This window comes from Macaca fascicularis, chromosome 6 (assembly GCF_037993035.2).
Source record: "Macaca fascicularis isolate 582-1 chromosome 6, T2T-MFA8v1.1".
In the NCBI taxonomy this organism is placed as follows: Eukaryota; Metazoa; Chordata; class Mammalia; order Primates; family Cercopithecidae; genus Macaca; species Macaca fascicularis.
The window spans coordinates 41,643,408-41,667,885 of NC_088380.1; the positions used below are offsets into that span (position 1 = coordinate 41,643,408).

Genomic DNA, 24,478 nt, shown 5'->3' on the forward strand with positions numbered 1-24,478 from the left:
AAACATTTATTATGAACCCACTATTATGAGGAAATGTGCTAAGATATTGTAAATAGACATAATAGTAAAATCCCCTGCCTTCAAAAAGTGTACAGTTTGGTGGTGGGTAGGCAGACAAGGAAGAAATTGTAGCACAATATAATCAGGGCTCATTTCTTCAAACACATTTACTGGGCACCTATTAAGTTCCAGTCATCACTGTAGGCACTTGGAGGATTCAAGTAAACAAAACAGATAAAAATATCTTTCCCTGTGGAGCTTACATTCTCATAAGGAGAAACAGACAATAAACAAGAGTCATAAAAATGTGTAGTTTGATAGGAGGGAATAAGTGCTATAGAAATGGAGAAAAGAAAGGAAGAATAGGAATCTGCAGGTGGGAAGGAGTGATGCAGATTGCATTTTAAAATAGGGTGACTTAGTATGCCTCAGTGATAAAAGGACATTTGTGCAAAGGTTTGAAGGTGACAAGGGCGTTAGTCATGTGGCTATCTAGGGAGAGCATCCCAGCTATTGCCATGGCACAAAAGGGGTAGCATGCTTAAGCTTAGAGAAAAGAAGAGAGTAGTAAAAAATGAGGGTAATGAGGAAAAGGGGGCAGATTCTATAGGGTACATTAGGCCATTATAAACGTTTTGATGTTCACTCTGAGTAAAATAGGGACCTTTGATGTATCTTGAGCAGAGGAGCGGTGTGATTAGACTTTCACTGTAAGAGCTCATTCATCACCATGAGACCATAGTGGAGAGTCACCTAGCATAGCCTGGAAAATCAAGGAAAACCTTTCAGAAGGATGCTCCCTAAAATAAATATTGAAGGATTATGAAGATTTAGCTGGATAAAGGTGGGAATGGTAGATGGAGGATGATGCAATGCAATTTCAGGCAGAGGAAATATCATTTTTACATTCATTAACAGAATCATGGTGTGTGCTTAGGAGCAAGGGATACAGGCAGACAGATACAGGTGATGTTAGTGATGATGTCCAGCTTCATCTGACAGCATATTGGAATGAGAACTACTATAACTTGGGCAGGGCAGGAAGGGAGGTTTCCATGACAAAAGGATAAATGAACAGGCCAGAGACCTGATAGTGTACTAACAAAGAAAGTTTGATGGAAATACATGTGAACATTAAATTTCTGGATGAAATGGAGAGGGAGAGGGAGAGGGAGAGAAAAGGGAAAAAAGGGAGGAGAGTTTAAAAACCTAGAAGAAGTTGTATAAAAAAGGTAAGGTTGTTTTGAAAGATGTTAAAGAGAAAAAAACCCAGACAATAGAGGGCCTTGAGAAATATGTAACAACTGAATTGGGAGGCTGAGCAAGATGGTGGAACAGAAGGCTCCACATCCCCCTGCAAGGACATAGTCCCACCTACAAGGATACTAAGTTAACAACTATCTACATAGAAAAAAAAAAAAAAAAAAAAAAAACACCTTCATAAGAACTACAAATAAGGTGAGTACCTATAGTACCTGGATTTAACTTTATATTGCTGAAAATACCACTGAAGAAATAGAAAAAAAAAATCCTGAATCACTGTCACTATCCCTTTCAACCCCCACCAGCAATGGCCTGGTAATGGAGAGCATCTCTGGGCTCTGGGGAAGGGAGAATACACTAATTGTGAGGTATTAAACTCAGTGCTGTCTTGCTAGAGCAGAAATGAAAACCAGACCTAACTCAGCTGATGCCCAGTCACACAGGGAATATTTAAACCAGGCCTAGCCAGAGAGGGAATTGCAGATCCCAGCAGTCAGAAACTGAGTGCCTGCAAACCTCACCACAGAGGGCTACAGTATTCTGTATCTCCAAGTAAATTTGAAAGGCAGTCTAGGTCTTAAGAACTGCAACTCTTAGGCAACTCCATACTGAGACATCAGCTTGGGTAATCAAGGGAGTGCTGGCATCACCTCTCCCCTAAACCAGGCTGCACAGCTTATGGTTGTAAAAGAGACCCCTTTCTTCCACTTGGGAGAAGAGGGGGAAGAATGGTGAGGACTTTGTATTGCCTCTTGGATACCAGCTCAGCCACAGCAGGATAGGGCACCAGTCAGAGTCATGAAGCCCCCATTCCAGGCCCTAGCTCCCAGATGACATTTCTAGACACACCCTGGGCCAGAAGGGAACTCGCTGCCTTGAAGAAAAGGATGTAGACCTACCAGCATTCATCACCTGCTGACTGAAGAGCCCTTGGCCCCAAATAACCAGCAGAGATATCCGGGTATTACATCTTGGGTCTTGGGTGAACCTCTGAGACTTGCTGGCAAGTAAGACTCAGCCCATTACTAGCTATGGTGGCTGTGGGACAAAACTGCTTCTTGTTGATAAAAGCGGAGGGAAAAGTAAAGGGGACTTTGTCTTGCACCTTAGGTACCAACACTGCCATGGTGGGTAGAGCACCAAGCAGACTTTTAGAGTCCCCGATTCCAGGACTTGACTGTTGGATGACATTTCTGGACCTGCCCAGGGTCAGAGGGGAGCCCAGTGCCCTGAAGGGTGAGTCCCCACCTAGGCAGCATCCACCAGAAGCAGACTTAAGAGATCTTGGACCTTAAGGGAACATCAGTGGTAGTCTGGAAGTACTCATCATGACTGGGGTGGTGGTGGCTATACGGTGAGGCTCCTGTACCTTTGGAAAGGACAGGGAAGAGTGGTAAGGACTGTGTCTTGCGTTTTTAGTGCCAGTTCAGCTGTAATACAATAAAATACCCGATATATTTCCAAGGGTTTTGGCTCTACTTCCTGACTCCAGATGGCATTTCTGGACCCACCCAGGGCTTGGGGAACCTTGCCATCCTGAAAGGAAGGATACAGACCTGACTGGCTTTGCCACCTGCTGATTGTTCAGCCCCAGGTCCTTGAGAAATCATACACAGTAGCCAGGGACTGGTTACAGCAGGCCCTGCATAAGAGCCAGTGCTTTGCTGGCTTCAGGTATGACCCAGCACAGTCATAGTGGTGGTGGCCACAGAGGTGCTTGTTTCACTCTGTCCCTAGGTTTACGTGGTTCAAAATGGAGCAGGAGACTCTGTATGTTTGGAAGGAAGTAAGGAAAGAGAACAAATCTCTGCCTGGTAACTTAGAATTCTCCCATATCTGGACTGAGACCATCAAGGTGATACCTCTATAAGTCATCAAGAATCACAGCATTTCTGGTCTTGGGGTGCCCCTTAAAGTAGACACAGCTTAGATCACAAAACCCAAGTCTTTTCAAATTTCCAGAAGGCGTCCCTGAGAAGGATGGCTACAAAAAAGCTCAGACAGAAAAGACTAGAATAAATACCTAACTCTTCAATGTCCAGACACTGAAGAATATCTAACTTGCATCAACACCGTCTGGGGAAATGTGACCTCATCAAATGAACTAAATAAGGCACCAGGGACCAATCCTGGATAAACAGAGATATGTGACCTTTCAGATGAAGAACTCAAAGTAGCTGTGTTGAGGAAACTCAAACAAGTTCAAAATAACACAGAGAAGGAATTCAGAATTCTATCAGATAAATTCAACGAAGATATTAAAATAATTAAAAAGAGTCAAGCGGAAATTTTCTGGAGCTGAAGAGTGCAATTTGTATACTGAAGAATGCATCACAGTCATTTAATAGCAGAATGGATCAAGCAGAAGAAATAGTGACCTTGAAGACAGGGTATTTGAAAATATACAGAGGAGACAAAAGAAAAAAGAATAAAAAACAATGAAGCATGCCTACAGGATGCAGAAAATAGGCTCATAAGGGCAAATCTAAGAGTTATTGACCTTAAATAAGTGAAAAAGAAAGACATAAGGGTAGAATGTTTGTTCAAAGAAATAATAACAGAGAACTTTCCAAAATTAGAGAAAGATATTAATATCCAAACACAAGAAGATCAGGAGAGCATGACATGACATATTTAAGGTGCTGAAAGGAAGAAAACCTTTTACTCTAGAGTGGGATATCTAGCAAAAATATCCTTCGAGAAATAAAGACTTTCCCAAACAAAAGCTGAGGGATTTCATCAATACCAGACCCACCCCACAAGAAATGTTAAAGAGAGTACTTCAATCAAAAAGAAAAGGTCATTAATGAGCAATAATCAGTCGAAGGTACAAAACTTATTGGTAATGGTAAGTACACAGAAAAACAAAGAATATTATAACGCCATCACTGTGGTAAGTAAACTACTTTTATCCTCAGTAGGAAGACTAAACAATGAACCAATCAAAAATAAAAACTACAACAAATTTTCAAGACACAGTCAGTACAATAAAATATAAGTAGAAACAACAAAATGTTTAAAAGTTGGGGGATGAAGTTAAGGCATATTTTTATTAGTTTACTTTTTGTTTGTTTACTTATGCAAATAGTGTTAAGTGATCAAGTTAAAATAATGAGTTATAAGATAGTATTTGCAAACCTCCTGGTAAACTAAAACCAAAAACATGCAATGGATACACAAAAAATAAGAAGCAAGAACTAAATTCTCTCACCAGGGAAAATCATCTTCACTAGAGGAAGACAGGCAGAAAAAGAAAAAAGGAAGAGAAGACCACAACACAACTAGAAGACACATAACAAAATGGTAGGAGTAAGTCCTTACCTATCAGTAATAACATTGAATGTAAATGAACTAAACTCTCCAATCAAAAAACATAGCCTGGCTTAATGGATGAGAAGACAAGACCCAGTGATCTATTGCCTACAAGAAACACATGTCACCTGTAAAGACACACATAGATTGAAAATAAAGGACTGGAAAAAGATACTCCATGCCAATGGAAACAAACAAACAGAAAAAAAGCAGGAGTTGCTATACTTATATCAGACAAAATAAATTTCAAGACAAAAACTGTAAGATGAGACAACTAATGTCACTGTGCCATGATAAAGGGTTCAATTTGGCAAGAGTATATAATAATCATAAATATATATGCAGTCAACACTGGAGCACCCAGATACATACAATAAATATTTTTAGAGCTAAAGAAAAAAATAGGCCCTAATACAATAATAGCCAGCGACCTCAACACCCTACTTTCAGTACTGAATAGAAAATCAACAAAGAAACATCAGACTTAATCTGCAGTACAGACCAAATGGATCTAATGGATATTTACAGAACATTTCATCCAAGAGCTACAGGATACACATTTTTTACCTCAGCACATGGATCATTCTCAAGGATAGACCATATTTTAGGTCACAAAACATCTTAAAACATTCAAAACAATCTAAATATCAAACATCTTCTCTGACCACAATTGGGATATAACTAGAAATTAATGACAAGAGGAATTTTGGGAGTTATACAAATGCATAGAAATCAAACAATATGCTCCTGAATGACCAGTGGGTCAATGAAGACATTAAGAAGGAAATTGAAAAATGTCCTGAAACAAATAATAATGGAAACAACACCCCAAATCCTATGGGATACAGCAAAAGCAGTACTAAGAAGGAAGTTTATAGCTACAAGTGCCTATGTCCCAAAAGAGAAAAAAGCTTCAAATAAACAACCTAATGATGCATCTTAAAGAACTGGAAAACCAAGAGCAAACCAAACCCAAAATTAGTAGAAGAAAAGACATAATAAAGATCAGAGTGGTAATACATGCAATTGAAATGAAAAAAATACAAAAGATCAAGAAAACAAAAATGTCAGTTGTTGAAAAGCACAATGGACAAATCTTTAGCCATACTAAGAAAAAAAAAAGAAGATCCAAATAAATAAATAAAATCAGAAATGGAAAAAGAGACATTACAACTGACACTGCAGAAATTCAAAAGATCATTAGTGGCTACTATGAGCAAATACATGCCAATAAATAGGAAAACCTAGAAGAAGTGAACAAATTCCTAGACACATAAAACCTACCAAGATTGAACTAGGAAAAAAATAAAAACCTGAACAGACCAATAACAAGTAATGAGATCAAAGCCATAATAAAAAGTCTCCCAGTAAAGAAAACCCTGAGACCTGATGACTTCACTGCTGAATAATTCCACCAAACATTTAAAGAAAAACTAATAGCAATTCTACTCTAATCATTTTGAAAAATAGAGAAGGAGGGAATATTTCCAAACTCACTCTGTGAGGCCAGTATTACCCTGATACTAAAACCAAAGACACATCTAAAAAAGGAAAAAAAAAAAAAAAAAAGAAAACTACAAACCAATATCGCCAATGAATATTGATGTAAAAATTCTTAACAAAATACTAGCAAACTTAATTCAGCAATATATTAGAAAGATGATTCATCATGACCAATTGGGATTTATCCGTGGAATGCAAGGGTGGTTTGACATATGTAAATCAATTAATGTGATACATCATATCCACAGAAAGAAGAATGAAAACCATATGATCATCTCAATTGATGCTGAAAAAGCATTTGATAGAAGTCAACATCCCTTCATGATAAAAAATCTTTTAAAAAGTTGGGGATAGAATGAACATATCTCAACATAATAAAAACCATATACAACACACCCACAGGTAGTATCATACTGAATGAGGAAAAACTAGAAGCTTTTCCTCTAAAATCTGGTCCATGACAGGGATGCCCACTGTCACTGCTGTTATTCAAAATAGTACTGGAATTTCTAGCTAGACCAGTCAGAAAGAGAAAGATATAAAATGCTTCCAAATTGAAAAGAAAGAAGTCAAATGTTCCTCGTTTGCAGATGATATGATCTTATATTTGGAAAAACATAAAGACTCTGTAAGAAAACAAAACTGATAAACAAATTCAGTAAATTTGCAGTATCAAATCAGTAGCATTTCTGTATGCCAACAGTGAACAATGTGAAAAAGGAATAAAATAAGCAATCCCATTTATGATAGCCACACATAAAATTAAGTACCTAGGAATTAACCAAAAAAAAGTGAAAGATCTCTATAATGAAATCTATAAAACACTGATGAAAGAGGACACCAAAAAAAAAAATGGAAAAATATTCCATGTTCATGGATTGAAAGAATCAATACTGTTAAAATGTCCATACTACTCAAAGCAATCTACAGATTCAATGCAATCTCTATCAAAATACTAATGATATTCTTCACAGAAATAGAAAAATCAATTCTAAAATTTATGTAGAACCACAAAAGATCTGCCATAGCCAAAGTTATCCTAAACAAAAAGAACAAAACTGGAAGAATCACATTACTTTAAATTATCCTGCAGAGAAATAGTAACAAACACAGCATGGCACTGGCATAAAAACGCACACATAGACCAACAGAAAAGAATAAATACAGAAGCAAATTCACACATTTATGGTGAACTCATTTTTGACAAATGTGCCACAAACATACACTAGGGAAAAGACAGTATCTTCAATAATGGTGCTGGGAAAATTGGATATCCATATGCAAAAGGATAAAACTTGGCCACTATCTCTCACATCTCACCATATACAAAAATCAGATCAAAATGGATTAAATACTTAAATCTAAGACCTCAAACTATGAAACTGCTATAAGAAAATTTTGGGGAAAATCTCCAGGACATTGGTCTGGGCAAAAATTTCTTGAGCAATACCCCATAAGCACAGGCAACCAAACCAAACATGGACAAATGGGATCACATCAAATTAAAAGGGTTCTGCACAGCAAAGGATACAATCAACAAAGTGAAGAGACAACCCACAGAATGGGAGAAAAATATCTTCAATCTACCCATCTGACAAGAGATTAATAACCAGGATATATAAGGAATTCGAACAACTTTATAGAATAAAAGCTAATTATCTAATTAAAAGATGGGCAAAAGATTTGAACAGATATTTATCAAAAGAAGATATACAAATGACAAACAGACATATGAACAGAGGCTCAACATCATTGATTATCAGAGAGATGAAAATCATATCATCCAAGTTAAAATGGTTTATATCCAGAAACAGGCAATAACAAATGCTGGAGAGGACATGGAGAAAAGGGAACCCTTGTATACTGTTGGTGGGAATGTACATTAGTACAACCACTATGGAGAACAGTTTGGAGGTTCTTCAAAAAACTGAAAATCGAGCTACCACATGATCCAGCAATCCCACTGCTGGGTATATACACAAAAGAGAGAAAATCAATATATTGAAGAGATATCTGCACTCCTATGTTTGTTGCAGCACTGTTTGTAATACCTAAGATTTGGAAGCAACCTAAATGTTCATCAGCAGATGACTGGATAAAGAAAATGTGGCTGGGTTTGGTGGCTCACCCCAGCGTTTTGGGAGGCTGAAGTGTGCAGATCATGAGATAGAGGCCATCCTGGCCAATATGGTGAAACCCCGTCTCTATTAAAATACCAAAAATTAGCTGGGCGTGGTGGTGCACACCTGTAGTCCCAGCTACTCAGGAGGCTGAGGCAGGGGAATTGCTTGAACCCGGGAGGTGGAGGTTTCAGTGAGCCGAGATCGCACTGCTGCACTTCAGCCTAGAGACAGAGCGAGACTCTGTATCAAAAAAAAGAAAAAAGAAAAAAAAAAAAAGAAAGAAAAAGTGGTACATATACACAATAGAGTACTATTCAGCCATAAAAAGGAGTAAGGTTCAGTCATTTGCAACAACATGCATGGAACCGGAGATCATTATATTAAGTGAAATAAACCAGGTCCAGAAAGACAAGTATAACATGTTGTCACTTACTTGTGGGATCTAAAAATCAAAACATTGAACTCATGGACACAGAATGTAGAAGGATGGTTACCAGAGGCTGGGAGAGCTATGGAGGAGGCAGGGGTAGTTAATAAGTATAAAAAAAAGTTAGAAAGAAGAAATAAGATCTGCCATTTGATAGCACAATGGGGTGACTATAGTCAATAATAACTATACGTTTTATTTTTTATTTTTTTTTCTTTTTATTATTTATTATTATTATACTTTAAGTTCTAGGGTACATGTGCATAACGTGCAGGTTGGTTACATATGTATACTTGTGCCATGTTGCTGTGCTGCACCCATCAACTCGTCATTTACATCAGGTATAACTCCCAATGCAATCCCTCTCCACTCCTCCCTCCCCATGATATGCCCCGGTGTGTGATGTTCCCCTTCCCGAGTCCAAGTGATCTCATTGTTCAGTTCCCACCTATGAGTGAGAACATGCGGTGTTTGGTTTTCTGTTCTTGTGATAGTTTGCTAAGAATGATGGTTTCCAGCTGCATCCATGTCCCTACAAAGGACACAAACTCATCCTTTTTTATGGCTGCATAGTATTCCATGGTGTATATGTGCCACATTTTCTAAATAAAGAGTGTAATTGGATTGTTTGCAACTCAATGGATAAATGCTTGAGGGAATGGATACCCCATTCTTCATGGTAAGCTTATCTCACATTGCATGCCTTTATCAATACATCTAATGTACCCATAAATATGTACACGTACTGTATACCCACAAAAATTAAAAATAAAAAGGAAAGAAACATATAGTAACTGAAAACTGTTAGCTGGTGGAATACTATGATTAGATTCGTGATTTAGAGATTAGTTTGCCTTCAGTGTAGACAAGTGATGGGAGAGAGCAATACTAGGGGCAGAAATCGCAATTAGGAGCTGCTGAAGTAATCCAGACCAGAGATAGTGCTTGCTTGTATTGCAGTAGCAGCAGTGTATCTGAAAGATACCTGAAATCTATATGTCATCTAAAATGACATCTGATATGAAATTGGACGTAGAAGGAGGGGAAGAAAGAGGCCATGAATTATGCCTAGATTTCTAACAGTATTCTGGCAGGTGGACATCATTCACTCATCTTGGAAAGATAGGAGCGAAGGCTTTCCAGCAGGCATGATAAATTCAGTCTGATACATGTTGATTTTGAGGTGACTTTGGAAAACATGAGTTGAGATCTCAAGTTGCAGGTTAGTACAGGTCTGATATGCAGGACAGAGAGCTGGTCAGAAGTCACCACAAACAGAATAGTTGGAGCTGTGAAAGTGGATAAAATCATTTAGATTTTGAGGAGGAGGAAAAAAGAGAAAAAAATCAGAAGCATTTAAGGGATGGGCAGGAAAATGGATTCCATAGAAGGCAAGCAGAAGTAGACATAGAAGTAGGAGGAAAATCAGGAGCATATAGTGTCATGAAAATCAAGAAAAGAAGGAAGCCACGCTCCTTTTGGAAACTAAGAAGAGCTGAGTGAGATGGAAGCAGGGAGTGTGATAAATGTGCATTTCCCCAGGTCTCAGAAAGTATATCTAGTCTAAAGAAATTCAACCCATGCAGACAACACTGGGTCAATGGCCTTGAGCTACACTATTCCCTGGCTAGTACCTTAAAAATCCTGATCCATAAGTTCAGCATATACATTTCCCTGTGAGACCCAGATATAGGAGGACTCAGTTGTTTCTAAAAGAGCATAATGTGGACCTAAATGGCCCAATGCCTTTAGAAAACAGAGTAGCAGGTGGAGACATTTGATCCCCACAGCAATGGTTTTAAAAGATAATTCTATCTTAAAAGGGACAGTCTGAATCCCTGGAGCACAGACATGAGTGTATTCAAGTTCATTAGAACGACAGATACTGTGGCAGTATGTGTGCAGCCACTCTGGTTAAACCCAGAACTTCCTCTTCTGGCCTTGCTAGAACAGATGAAGTGGCTCTGCTGTGCCTGTGGCATCACCTTTGCATATACGAGAAGACCAACGCTCTTTGGAAATAGTATCACAGCCAGTGTATTTCCTGGGAAGAATGATTTTTCAACAGACTCACTCACCTTGAGAGGTGAGAGGCGGAGTAGATAAGTGTGATGCTGAGGCCAGTGTTGATTCTGTATTAGCCTTAACTGAGTAGCTTCTTCAGCAGATACCTTGGGTACTAGGTAATGGGAGGTTCCTGAGCAACCAAATTCACATCTCAGAACCGTGATCATCACAGAAACAGCTCCTCAGATGCCGTCTGTTACTCAGAAGTTAAAATATCAAGGCCTGAATTTAGAATAACTAATTGTTATCTCCACAGGGAGAGGTTAGGAGAACAGAAGAGTGTTCTCTTTTGTTTCCCCATAAAATAGATTGCTTTGAGAATTGATGAAACATTGTTTCAAAATAACCTGTAGTCCTTAGATGAAATATGAATATTACATTTAAAATATCATTCCTCTGAGTCATGAGAATATTTCTATTTTCTGTTCAGGCATACTTTCCTAAAGTCAATATGATACCAGAGACAAAACAAGCAATAATGCCAAGTTAAACCTCAAATACTTAGATAGTGTCAAGTAGAATTATATTAAACAAAAAGACTCACCATACTGGATTAAAACTAGCAAATGCTACTGGAGTTACAACAATTATTTAGAATAGCATTTCTTAATCTTTTATCATTATTACCTCCCAAGGAGCTTTTTTGAATATTGTTTTCCTATTTGTCCCCCTCATCCATGAAATTTTAATACTACGGATATATTGTATAACTGTTTATATGTCTGTGTTTTACATGTGAAAAGAAAAAAAAATGTTTGCTGTCTAAAGAACCAATTGTTTTTTTTTGTTGTTTTTTTTTTGTTTTTTTTTTTGCCATTGATAATGTATGATTACAGCTAATTAGGACATTGCTAGTTATACTTGGTATTGGACAGGTAATAAGAATGAACTGAAAGTTGACTCTGGTGGTAATAAAATGCCATCAATGTAACAATTTTTATGGTATGAGACTGTCTTAGTTTGTTTGGGGCTGCTATAGCAAGATACCATAACCTGGGTAGTGTATAAACAACAGAAACTTATTTCTCAAAGTTTTGGAGTCTTGGAAGTCCAAGATCAATGTGCTAGTAGATTTGGTGTTTGGTGAGGGGTCCTTTCTTGATTCATAAATGGAGTTTTCTCACTGTATCTTCACATGGTGGAAGGGCAAACAAGATCCCACATGCCTCTTTAATAAGGGCACTAATCTCATTCATGGGGACTCTGCCTCACAACCTAATCACCTTCCAAAGGCCTAACTTCTTAATGCCATCATCTTGAAGGTTAGGATTTCAACATATGAATTTGGGGAGACACAAACATCACAGCAAGGAAAAACTGGTTAAACTTTATTTAAATCACCTATCTTTCTGTACCTCCATTCATCCATCCATGCATTCATCTAACAAAGGTGTATTGTGCATCAGTGGTGCTACTTGTAACTCCCTAGGGCCATTTCAGAGTTTAGACTTTCCTCATCTCTCTTGGAGAGACGTTGCCACAGTCTTGTGCCTATGTTCCTTTTTTGTGTGTTTTCTCCACTACAGTCAGGACAATGTTCCTCAACTTAATTTGAGCATTATTATTCCTCTTCATGAACAACTACAAATTCATCTCTCACCTGTAAGATATACCTAACTCTTCAGCAGTGTGTATGAGTTTTTCCTATCTCTGCCATATCAGCTACCATCTCTTCCTCAACCTCATTCATTGCTACTTCCTGTTCATTTGTTCTCCAGTGATACTGAAATGCTTGTATTTTCCCCCAAACATGCCCTGCCTGTTTTTTCAGGCCTGTCTTCTTCCAATACCCTTCTTGGCCAATTGCTCCCTACCCTTTAAGATTTAGCCTGGGCATTATCTCAACCCCTCCCATCCAAATCTGAGTGAAGATCCTTTTTTTTTTTTTTTAATGCTTTATGCCTCTTAAGCATAGTTTTGTGAGTGTACATAGCACATAACATTATGATTATCCATTTCCTTGCCAATTTCTACCAATACCTGCCCGTTAAAATATCATATTATATTCATTAATACATTCCCTGTACCTACTACAATCCCTACGACCCAAAGAGAAAACAACACATTCATTGAACTCCAATTTCCTGGGCCCAGGTGGCTCAAAGTTTAAGAAGCAAATAGGCGTAAACCCACCATGACAATATGATGTGGTACAATAGAAGTCAGCATAGAATTCTATGGGAGCACAGTAGATAAAATCATTCATTTTACTTGGGAGAAATTAAGGAGGAATTTAAGGACCATTTCACAAAATAGAGGCTACTTGAACTTGGTCATGCCTAAGCACTCGTAAGATAAAGAGAAAGGGGTTCCAAAGAAATTGAAGGAAAGTATCGTAAGAAAAGGGAACAGCACATGCAAAAGCATATGGACATGAAAGAGATGATGCAACTAGGAAGGACATGGGGACCGGACAGCAGGGGCCCTGGAGGTGTAGGGGGACTGACTGCAGTTGAGAAGAAGCAGAAAAGGTGTTTGGCCAAATCGTTAAGGACTTCTTTGACATGTTGTGGAGTCTAAGCTTGACTTTATATGTAAATAAAGATTTATCCAACTAAAGAAATTTCTAAAAAATTTTCTCATACAAAGTAAAATATAATATTAATTCCATTCAAAGGCTCCTGAGACATTGAAACTTGTATTTTCTTCACCTATAAATAAAGAGCTCATTGTCTTCCTTTGAAACTTCTCAGATTGCTGTGAGAGTCTAAAAAAGCCTTAATTCATTCATATTATCCCTACCTTTCCTTATAGACAAGATGTTGCTAGTGGAAATTTTAACATTATCCACCAGTATCATGAAGGAAAATATTTCTAAGTGAGTTATGTAATCTGAAGAGATAATTAAATTCCCTTTGAATTTGTATATTAACATTTTAACATCTATTTATAGAATGGTCTACTTTAGTATAGAAAGTTGTGATTATATAGTTACTGTGATGTTGTCTTATAAATGTCCCCCAACCATTCTTTAATCTTTCTTTTCATTAGATGCTGAATTTTTTCTTTTTTAGAGACAGTGTCTCACTCTATCACCCATGCTGCAGTGCAGTGGCCTAGTCATAGCTCACTGTAACCTCGAACTCCTGGACTCAAGTGATCCTCCTGCCTCAGCCTCCCAAAGCGTTGGAATTACAGGCCTGAGCCACTGTGCTTGGCAGATGCTGGATTTATAGTGTGGATTAGACTCTGATTGCCTGCAAGACCTCACTGACTACCAGGAAAATCATTTCAAGATAAATGAAATTTAAAAAAAATTCATAGCACTATTGTCAGTTCTAGAGCAAGACTGTTTCTATTCGTGTTTTAGCTCCATTTATTATGAGCAAGTTGGTCATCACTCTAAGCCTTAGTTTTGCCATCTATAAAGTGGGCATAATACTGAGGATTAAATTAGTTAGTAAATGTAGAATGATGAGAAGAGTGCTTGTCTCTCTGTAGTGGTGTTGCATTCAATAATCACCGAGTGACAGCCTGTCAATTCACTGCTTCAGTAGGGGATTCTGAGAGCTAGGAATTAACACCTGGGCATAATACAGTTGTGATATAAAATGAGTCTGCAGGATTTCTTTCCAACTTTCACAATTTCAAAGACAGAAAAGAGGGGGATAATAATGTCCTGGTGCTGTCAGACAAGACTGGTGATGAGGCATTTGGGGAAGAATTCTTGAAATGGCTTTGTTTCCTGGGCACGTAATTGTGGCAAATATCTGAATATCCTTTTCCCATTGCAGTATCTAAAGTAAGTTGGTACAACAGCAGTTCCCAAATTTGGCATGTGAAGTCTCAAAGCCCCTATGGAATGTGAAGCTCCTCTGAGGTAAGGCATCTTCAAACTGATTACAGGATTCTTAGAAGAGAAACAGGGAAGGCTACAGGAATCAGAAAACCTCCCTCCTCCAAAAAAGCCACAGGAGTGAAGAGATATGAGAACCAGAGGTTGTCTTCTGATATACTGACATTAAGAACTGGTTTTAAAAAGATTTAAAGAAAAATATTTAAGAGTTGGAAGTGCCGAGGAGTTCTTTTGCAGGTCATATCTATTGAGTTCAGTAACCCCCAATGTGCTGACCTTGACTTGTTATTTCATGTCAATCTCCTGCTTAGGATGTTTCAATTACCTCTCAGTGCTTTTAGGACAAAGGTAAAAATGCTTAACTGGCCTATAGGGCCCTGAACAATGGCCACTAGAGGTTTCTTCAGTTTCATCTCTTGTCATTCTCTCCATCAGTGAATGCTAGCCATGTTATCAGTCTTGCTCATTTTGACCAGTCTAATTTTCCCCCAGGGAAACTTCTGGTTTGTTTTTGTTGTTATTTGTTTTGTTTTGTTTTTCCAAAGATGCCTTATCTTCCCTGCCCCGTCACTTGGTGTTAAAAGAGAAATTTCAGTTCTGGTCCTGACTAGAGTAATGTACTTTCATCTTTCAGGTGAAAGTTTAAATGTCACTTCTTCAAAACACTAGTCAGAATTGTAATTGTATTTATGCGTTTGATCAATGTCTGTCTCCCCAACTAGCCTGTAAGCTCTTTGAGGGCTGTTTTCCCACTGTTGTAGCCTCAGTGTTTAGCACAGTGTATGGCACAGACTAAGGACTCAGTAAATATTTGCTGAATAAATGAACAGGCTTTTCTTTTAGAAACAAGGTTTACTTTTAGAACAGAAGTATATGCAGTAACATAATTCATAAAAATGCTACTTAGTATTCCTTATTGTGGCTACTGCCACAGATTTTAGTTTATGGACTCTCTGCTTTTTTGCTGAATAAAAGTAATTAAAAAAAATATATTAACTTGAAGAATTTTAACTTTTACAAATTTTCAAACTGACCACTCAATTTGAAAGGTGCCTTTCCTTGAATTATACATGTAGTGTCAGGAGGTTCTGTGTTAATGATAATGAAAGCAGTAATCATCACGATCTTTGTAAGATTAAAGTTTATGAGAATTAAATATTTTATATAGTCAGATGTATTTAATCTAATTTATTATATATTAATTATTTATTATAATTATAGTTGATTATCATTTTAGAATTAAATTTATTAGAAATGTATTATAAATTCATGTCAAATTCTTATTTAAGTATATGTGTTTATGTATATATAATAGCTTTGTAACAATTGTATTTCATATATGCTACTTCTCTAACACTTCTAAACTTATATTTTATAGTTATGGATGAACAATTGTGGATAATAAAACATTTGTGTCTTTTAATGAATTTGTTTTGAATACATTTAATTTTCAATGAAGTATATCTTTTATTGAATGAAATAAATTTCCAAAATCAATTCATTAATTTTTCCGGAACTCTCTGATGCACTGGGGGATAAAGATTATTATAAAAATGTCAGTGCCTTGTGACTGCCTGTCCCAAACCCAGACTCAGAAATGAAGCCTTCATTGATCTGCAAAGTTTAAAATAATGATCATGGATCTTTCTTCCTTTGAGCAACTGAGCCCCCACAGAACAACTAATTAAAGTCAAGTGTGACAGATTTTCAGATATGTTTTCTTGTCCATATGGTCATTTCTGAAAGTTTGGAAATTTCACTTGAAAATGTAAACAAGAGAATGACAACATGAAAAGAAACTCTTGCCCAAAGGGTTAGTATTCCATGCACTGAAGCATTCAGTGATAAAAGGCAGGGTCTTTGCGTCTATAGGTTAAAACAATGGTGAGGGGTTCAGAATAACCTCAGGTAGACAAATGTATCTCATAAATCATAGCATCTGTAAACACAAGGCTTATGGGTTTTGCTAAATTCATCTCTGTGTAGGAAGCAGCATATCTGATTTATGTCTGATGAAAACAGTTCATTTAAAAAATGTTTTTCCCCTAAAATTACACTCAGAGAAATAATTAAGTCATATGAATTATCTGGAAAACAATGCTCTAACAAGCAAGTCTTGAACTTTTAGGTGACCTGGGCTTTCCTGAATAGGGCTAAAGTCCTCCTAAGTCTTACTATGTCCTTCATTATGTATTTTCAGAACTAAGTTATTTAACTATTTAGGTGTAAAACAGAAAGTAATTAAAGGCACAGCTAAAGAAAACATTAATCTGAATTTTCCCCTTGTCCCTGCAAAAGGAAAACAATCCCCTCACCTTGACTTTCCCAGATTCTCAAAGCAAAATATGCCATCCGTTTCCTTTGATAATGACAACAGCAGCCCTCTTTTTTGTTGTGGCAAGGAAAACCATTAAAAATCCATTTTCAATTAAAATAAGTTCATATAAACTACAAGAAAAATGGTGTTTAAAAGTTCATAAAATGCACTCTGTCCTCAGACTCATCGTTTGCTCCAAGTCAGGGTTTCAGAATGAGTCACAAACCTTGCCAGGAGACAGAACGTGAACACAGCCAGCCCTTGATGGGGGCCTCCTGGTGTGCAGGGATTATTTTGTCTTCTAGTTTTCCAGGGGAATGAAAGAATAAAGAAAGCTTTGCAATTTTTAAACAAAGAGACCCTTCTGTGTATTAATAAGATTTTGATTGCCAGGAGACAGACAATGGGTTTTCTTTCAAGGGCAGAGTCTCAATATAATGAACTCTTGCGTGTGGCATCAAGTGCTCTCACTTCACAGTCTCTTCCTCGGCACAAATAGCCCCTCACTCAGTGCAAATGCACGGGGAATTTGGGTGCTCAAAACTCAAAAGCAATTTACCTTCCTCAAAGCAGCCAGTTTCTATTGCTAGTCCTGTCCTTCCTTTCCCCTCTTTGGAAAAATTTCCGTTTGATAAGAAAGAGCTGTGATGAAAGGAAATTTCTGATTTTGCTTGGAACAAATATCTCAAGGACTATCTAGGTTTATCCTTTGGTTGTCAGTGGTTAAATCCACTTGAGAGTTCTGGATCTAGTACTATTAGAGGCAGTAACATTGAAAGCCACAACAGAAATCAATTACCCATAATCCATAGTCACGTGAGTGAACAAAAATGCTACTTCACTGTTGGCAGGATCATTTTAGCAATCCAGGTTTAGTATTGACTACCTATTGCTGATTGGAAGTTCTAGTGTATTCTGTATGTCTTTAATTTTAGCAATGGGAAAATAAAGTATTACTTTAAAATATGCATTTATTAAGAAGAGAAGGGCTTTGTGGGGAGAAATAGGGAAATAGGTCCTTGATGGTAAGACCCTGGAAACTGCTGGTCTCCATGGCATTCATACATTTGCTCATACTGTCAACAAGTGTTTACTGAGTTCCTATCATGTGGCATTTTTTGGGGGTGGATGAATCAGATGTGGTCCCTGCCTTGACTATCGGACTAGTTCCAGAATTACTTGAAATCCTACAAACAGAAATTGCTGAATTGCTCTGAATAGCCTTGCATGGAAACACTGGAAAAGGAGATGTCCATAGAGTCTCTTTTGGCTTCATGAACTAGCTATTTGTCTCTTTATTGGCACACATTCCAATTCTAAAGGAAATATTCCATGGACTCTCACAAATTCATGAGGCTAAATAAAAACTACTCCCCAGGGACTCATAAGCTAAGTGAGTATTTATCGACTTTTAGTGGACTCCCTCCAATCGATGCAGAAAGATCAAGAGCTTTGGAATCAGACAGAGTCATATTTGAGTTATAATAACATGCGACCCTTGGAAGGTTATTTAACCTCCCCAATTCTCATCTTCCTCATTGTATAATGACAATAATAATGGTAACACTTCATAGTGTTTTTGTAACAAGAAAATGAAACAATACATTATAGATAGGTGGTATGGCATAGAGGTTAAGAGTGAAGATTTTGGAGCAGAGTGTCTGAATTCAAATCCTGGGTAAGTCACTTATGTAAGAGAATAATAAAAGTGAATAGTAAATTAAATGAAATAAAGCATATAAAATTTAGATTTATACCCAAGAGATAAGAACTCAATGAAGGTTAATTGTTACTCCATTATTAGTGTTAATACTTCAAGTGCTTAGCACATAGACAGTAAATACATGTAGTTACTTTCATTTTTTCTAGTTTTGAGTGACTTCAAGGCAGGTGACTGAACTCTCTATTCATTCAGGTGTTTAGTGAATGCTTGTGATGAGCCTCCCAGAGCTTGCCTTCCAGATGGAGAGTGCTCATTCTTCTAGCTTCTGAAAGTGTTGTTGGCTGTCAATTCCCAACTAAGTTTCTGTCTGAGAATTGACCTCAGCAAAAGAAAGCCACCTCACTCAATGCCACACATGCTCTTTGGAATAACTTGTATGCAATGACTGATGTCTGGGGAAGGCTGGGAGGACAAATCTGAAGATCCCCCCCAGCTCCAGAGCTTCCTGTAGTCTTGGCTGAGGCCTTTGTTCTGACTGCATCACAGTCCAGTTTCTTCCTCTACATAGTTCTGTTTCCTGTACTCTCCCATAGGTGCTGATCTCAAAAGAACTCCAGAGTAACCCTTCTGCACACAAATCTTGGCGTCTTAGAGTCTGCTTTCTGGGAAACCCAACCTACAAGTATAATCTAGATGGCAGGAAATTCTGTGATCATAGAATCTGTCCTTTTGCCAGAGTAAGAATTAAGAGTGGCCTCTGACAAACTTCATAAGGGAGAAAAATTAAAACTACATTTTCATTTCCAAAATGCCACTGGGGTAGGTTTTCAGCTGCTTTTAGGGTGTTTTGTGATGGTCAACCAAAAGAAACTGCATTTATGCTTAGGCAGTGTACTGTACTTACCCACGTGGGTACCTCTACTTCCTCTGGCAAAGGTGAAAGGCCATCAGAACTAGATGACTTATTGTCAGTGACCACAGAGTCTTAGCCTCATCCAGGATTTCCCTCTGGATACCATGAAGCTATGAATAATATACAAAAGGCTCAGAAAATCTAAAGATACCCCTCAGAAAAAGTTTGTGATGGGCACTTAATGGGAGACTTTTCCAGTCCAAATTGCCCAGCAGAAGCTGGAGGATATTGATTACATCATCAGGGCTTTTTGTGTATAGTACTTTGTTAAGCTTCATGTCCCCAGTGCATCCTTTCCAAGATAAGTGTGATTATAGCATCCAAATTTGAGTTTGATTTTTTTTTAAAGCCAAATTCAGAAATTTCACTTTCTTTAGAGAAAATGCTAACAGGCAGAATGAATGAATATAAGTAGAATTTAATTTGATCAAAACATCCCAGGTGCTAATATGTCAATGTGTCTTTGGACACTTGCAATCACACATAATTATCAGGGGTGATTTTTTTGTTTTTATCCCCTTTAATCAGTGACAACTGCAGCTGCAAAGGATAGAGAAAATATATCATCTGTTCTGTAAGAAAATAATATTCATTATGTTGTTAATTCTACAATTTCCTCCTGACGGTGGCCTTATGAAGTCAGAATCTTTTAACAGTACCATCAGGGAGAGAAATTTTAAGTCAATTAATCTGAGTTAGAAGAGTATTTCCCATGGTGTCATCTCTTCATTATATGTTTGGGAAATTATATTACCTGACACTTTCCTAAATTGTTTGACCATGTTAACGTTTTTAAGCTAATTCCTAGGAACTTAGTAATGTACAATAAATATTGTCAACCCATAGAGGTGCCACATGTGTCTTAATTTGTAATACATTCTTCCTCTTCCTTGTATATTTCCTCATTGCCATGTTTAGAAAAGTCTCAGAGAATATCAGGTTTGAAGACGTCTTTAAGACATTTATAAAGTAATCATATTCTCTACAAAAATGTTTCCTGAATTAAATTCCATGGAACAATGCTTCATGAGAGATTAAAGATGTGCCTAAAACAAAAGATTTTCTTGGCCACATAAGTTCAGGGAATGCTGAAGCCTCTTCGATGTTCACAATACATATAATAGCATATCGAGACCATTATCATATTAAGAATATTGAAATGTCCTGAAGTTAAGGATTTATTTCCCTGTTTTTAAATTGGGAAACAAATTTATTTGACCTGAGAATAGCCCTGCTACTACGGCCCCTACTAACATGAGTGCATGCATGCGCGTACACACACACAAATCACCAATGACATCTAGTGGACCCAGTGTTCTACAGAACACTGTTGAAAATATTGCAGTTTCTTTTCAAGGGGCTTAACTTGAGCATCCTTTACAGGGGCTCAACTCTAACATATGTTTTAGGGGCTTGGAATTCTCATAGCCTCCCTCTCACTATTACAAGTTTCTTTCTGACCACCCACTAGATCTACTTAGGTTCATGTAAAACAAGTGTATTCATCTTCAACATGATATTCCTTAAATATTTGAAAATAATTGATATTCCCCTAACCCCACCATCTGTATCTTCCCTTATTCTTCTTAAATACCCCCACTTACTTTCCTTGATTTTTCAGCTTGGAATCCTGTTATTGTCCTTGTCACTCTTTTCTGAGTGCTCCACTTTGTCTATACTTCCTCTAAAAAGGGTAACTGGAAAATAATGCAATATTCTCACTTGGGTGTAAAGTGTAATAGGGTATTTCCACCCTCATTCTGGTTCTTTTATTATGGCCAAAGATTATTCTGGCTATTTTTTGTTAATGTTTCCCAGTAGTTTCATGATCACCTTTTTTCCTGGAATTCTTTCATGGCTTCTTTTGCAGTGAGTGGCAGGTATTAGGCAGTATTAGAGGAAGGGGTAGGGAGGAAATTGCTTTACCTCTGAAAGAGTCAACAGTAGTTTGCTAGCATATATATTCTTCTCCCTCTTTAGCTCAGAGAATCTCCTCTCGGCTTCCAAAGAAGATATAAAGCATGCAGAAGCTGAGATCCCACCAGAACTGCAAGAAAAGTCCTCAAGAGTGATCTGAGGCTAGATAGTGGTCAGAAACTAAGGAATGGGAGCAGGGGAGAAACATGAAAATTTGGATCCTCTAGGACGTAGCTCCAGCTGGTAGTAGGAATGGTGCTGCCAGGGGATAATACCATCTGAGTAAGTCTCTTCTGACTTGCTTTAGAGTGAATATGTCAATGGATACAGAGAAATCGTACTATTTTTTTTTTCAAAAATTGGAATCACTGATGTATGTGACTAGTTGGTCATGTAAATTATCTACCTAACTGACTGAGTCTGTACTTATCAAATACAGAAGCAGCGTTTCCAGGGTGACAAAATGACAGTAGTGTTGCCCTTTCTCAGGGCTTGTGCTCACTTTAGCTTTAATTAAGTCGTTGATTGCCTAGCTATTGATTCTAATAGACGTCATAGAATATGTTATATGGAAGAGAAGCATTATTAACAACTTGGTATTGTTGTATTCTAGGGAAGCATTTGAAAATGTCATCCTAAAGGAACCCTTGCTATACTTTTTATCTTAAATCTTCCTTCACGTTAATCTATAATGCTATAAAAATGACCTTAGAAAGATGAATTAAAATGCTTCCTCATAATCATATGCAGTGCTGGGTTATTTCAAGGGAGATTTGCAGAGATACGTCTTTAAAAGTTGCTTATAGGATTTATTCTAGATGGAACAAAAGGAAAGACACTCGCCATAGAGATGCCAGAGGAGCCTTCGGTCAGGCACATGGAGAGGTGTTGAGAATTCAGATAAATGGCTATATATGTGTGTGTATGTTTCTGGAATCTCAGTTAACCCCTAAAGTTATATAGATTCACACCTACAATTGCATTAACTGCATGCCTTTATATAGATGCTGCTGTCCTGGGTCCTTCTCTCAGCAATGCCTCTGTTAGATAATCAGCAGCAGTTTTATTCAGGGAATGAGGGAACCAGCATTCACCAGTCTCTTTTTATTAGAGCAATTTTCTACACTGAATTTTGCAACTCACTGCATATAGTATCCCTAAAAACAGATAATATGATACTGTGAAATGACTAATTAAATAGCTAATGTACTGAAATATCAAAATTATCCTAGAGGCAACAAAATATATTAGTTTCATCAATTAACTAAAAGTTGTAAAAATAAATGGAATGCCATGCACTCTCAGTTTCTCTGCCCTAGACCAGAAGAACAATTTGAAAAATCCCATTATTCTTCACCACTCCAGACTGGAAATTTTTCTTTCCATAGCTGGGGTTCAAATTTGGAAGACACCCACCAAGGGAAGTTGGTGGTGAGCTAGACAACGACACTAGAGGTGGCCATGGTCTCTGATGACTGCGTGCATCAGTTGCTCATCAATTTTACCAACACTGACTCCAGGGACAGGCCAAGGCAAGGAAAGAGTCTTCTCCCAAGCAGTTAAAGTCTCTCAAGTAGAACTGTTTAGAGGGATAGTGCTACTTTCAAGTGAAAGAATGAATAAATACTTTCCAACTCAAAGTTGCAGTCAGCAGGATAGAACCTAAAGAATTTTGTTGCAAACTTTATTGGGAACTCATGTCCCACTGGAAGTCATTAAGTGGACGTTATTTGAAAATATTTTTAATTGTGTGACTTTTTAGCTACTAATAATAGAATGTATTTTATAACAGGTCTTACTCTTGGCATTGAGTTACATTTTAGGAGATGAAAAAGTTTTGATATTAAAGAAGTACAAATATTTGTTAATATCCCACCAAAGTAAGGTATTCTAAATAAATGTAAAAAAATGTTGCTGACAAAATACTTGCCAGTTTTGAAAGTTGCTCTATTTCTAATGACAAAAGTTTATAATGTTGATTTATTTTCTTAGCTACATTAAACCAGTATATCTAGTGGAATTCAGTGAAAAACCAAACTAATACCATATATAGTTGACTGAAGAATTATGAATACTTGATTCTAAACTGGGCTGTATCACCGATGGAGTATGTATGGAAGAGAGCACCATCAATATCCCACATCTACACTGCCATGCTAATGTCCAGAATGGACAGCTTCCTAGCTAACTCTGCGAAGTCATTCTTGAAACCAGGACTGTGACTCCACCTAAACCATGTCTATAAACTGCTGATCCTTTCTGTGCAACATGCAGCATGAAAATACATCATTCTACCTCATGATTAATAGGAAGCTTACATATAATCATGACTATGAATACTCATGCAAATTTCAAAGTGCCCTACAAATTTAAGTTGTTCCAAATAAATTAATGATTTTGGATTATGTAAACTGGAAATAGTCCTGTCCCTCAGCTGAACTTTTTACTTGTAAATGGAATTGGTTGCCATTGGGTTTATAATGTTTGCCTGTTTGCAACATTACCTGTTGTGGCTATAAATCATTCCTCTTACCTTATAAGAAGCCATAAAGGGTGGGTGATGGGTAAATAGGCAAGGCCATGGTAGAAAAGAAAGTTTTTATCACTTATTTTTACATCTCTTGGAATCTACTCATGTTGCTAATCTCAAATAACTTAAATCTGAAATGAAAGTTGTCATCTAGTTATTACATACCCATTTCTTATAAGCTGTGATGCCATCATACTGCTTAGGTGCCAAACAACTCACCTGGATTACAAAGGAACCCATTCCTAGCCATGTTTTATCTCTCAAGATGTGAATCCACAGTAAGACATTTCCACCATCTACAAGAAGGCTTTGTTCCAATAGTTGTAAAAAATGAGACTGGATCATACGGCTGTGATCTAGCGAGCTCCTGCCTGTTCATCTTTCTATTTAGGGATAAATCTGGGTAACTGGGAAAGGATTTGTTACTTTTGGAAATGAGCACAGGAGTATGCAGATGTGATTTTCAGGACACTGTGGCCTATAGGGTATCCATATATCCTTTAATTGATCAAGATATTATCAGCTCAGAGTATCCTACTTTGGAATTCCTCTAATGATGCCATAGTTTTTGTTCAATCCAGTTATACCAAATGGTTACTGCCTGCCAGGCACTGTGTTATGCAACAGAGGTGCTGTTTTAGGTGTTG

General features: G+C 37.4%; 1 protein-coding gene across 3 annotated transcripts in view; it reads right to left on the reverse strand.

Moving 5' to 3' along the window:
• Positions 1-24,478, reverse strand: part of PLCXD3 (phosphatidylinositol specific phospholipase C X domain containing 3) — a 213,223-nt gene that overhangs the window by 7,222 nt on the left and 181,523 nt on the right. The gene's annotated exons all lie outside the window — the stretch shown is intronic.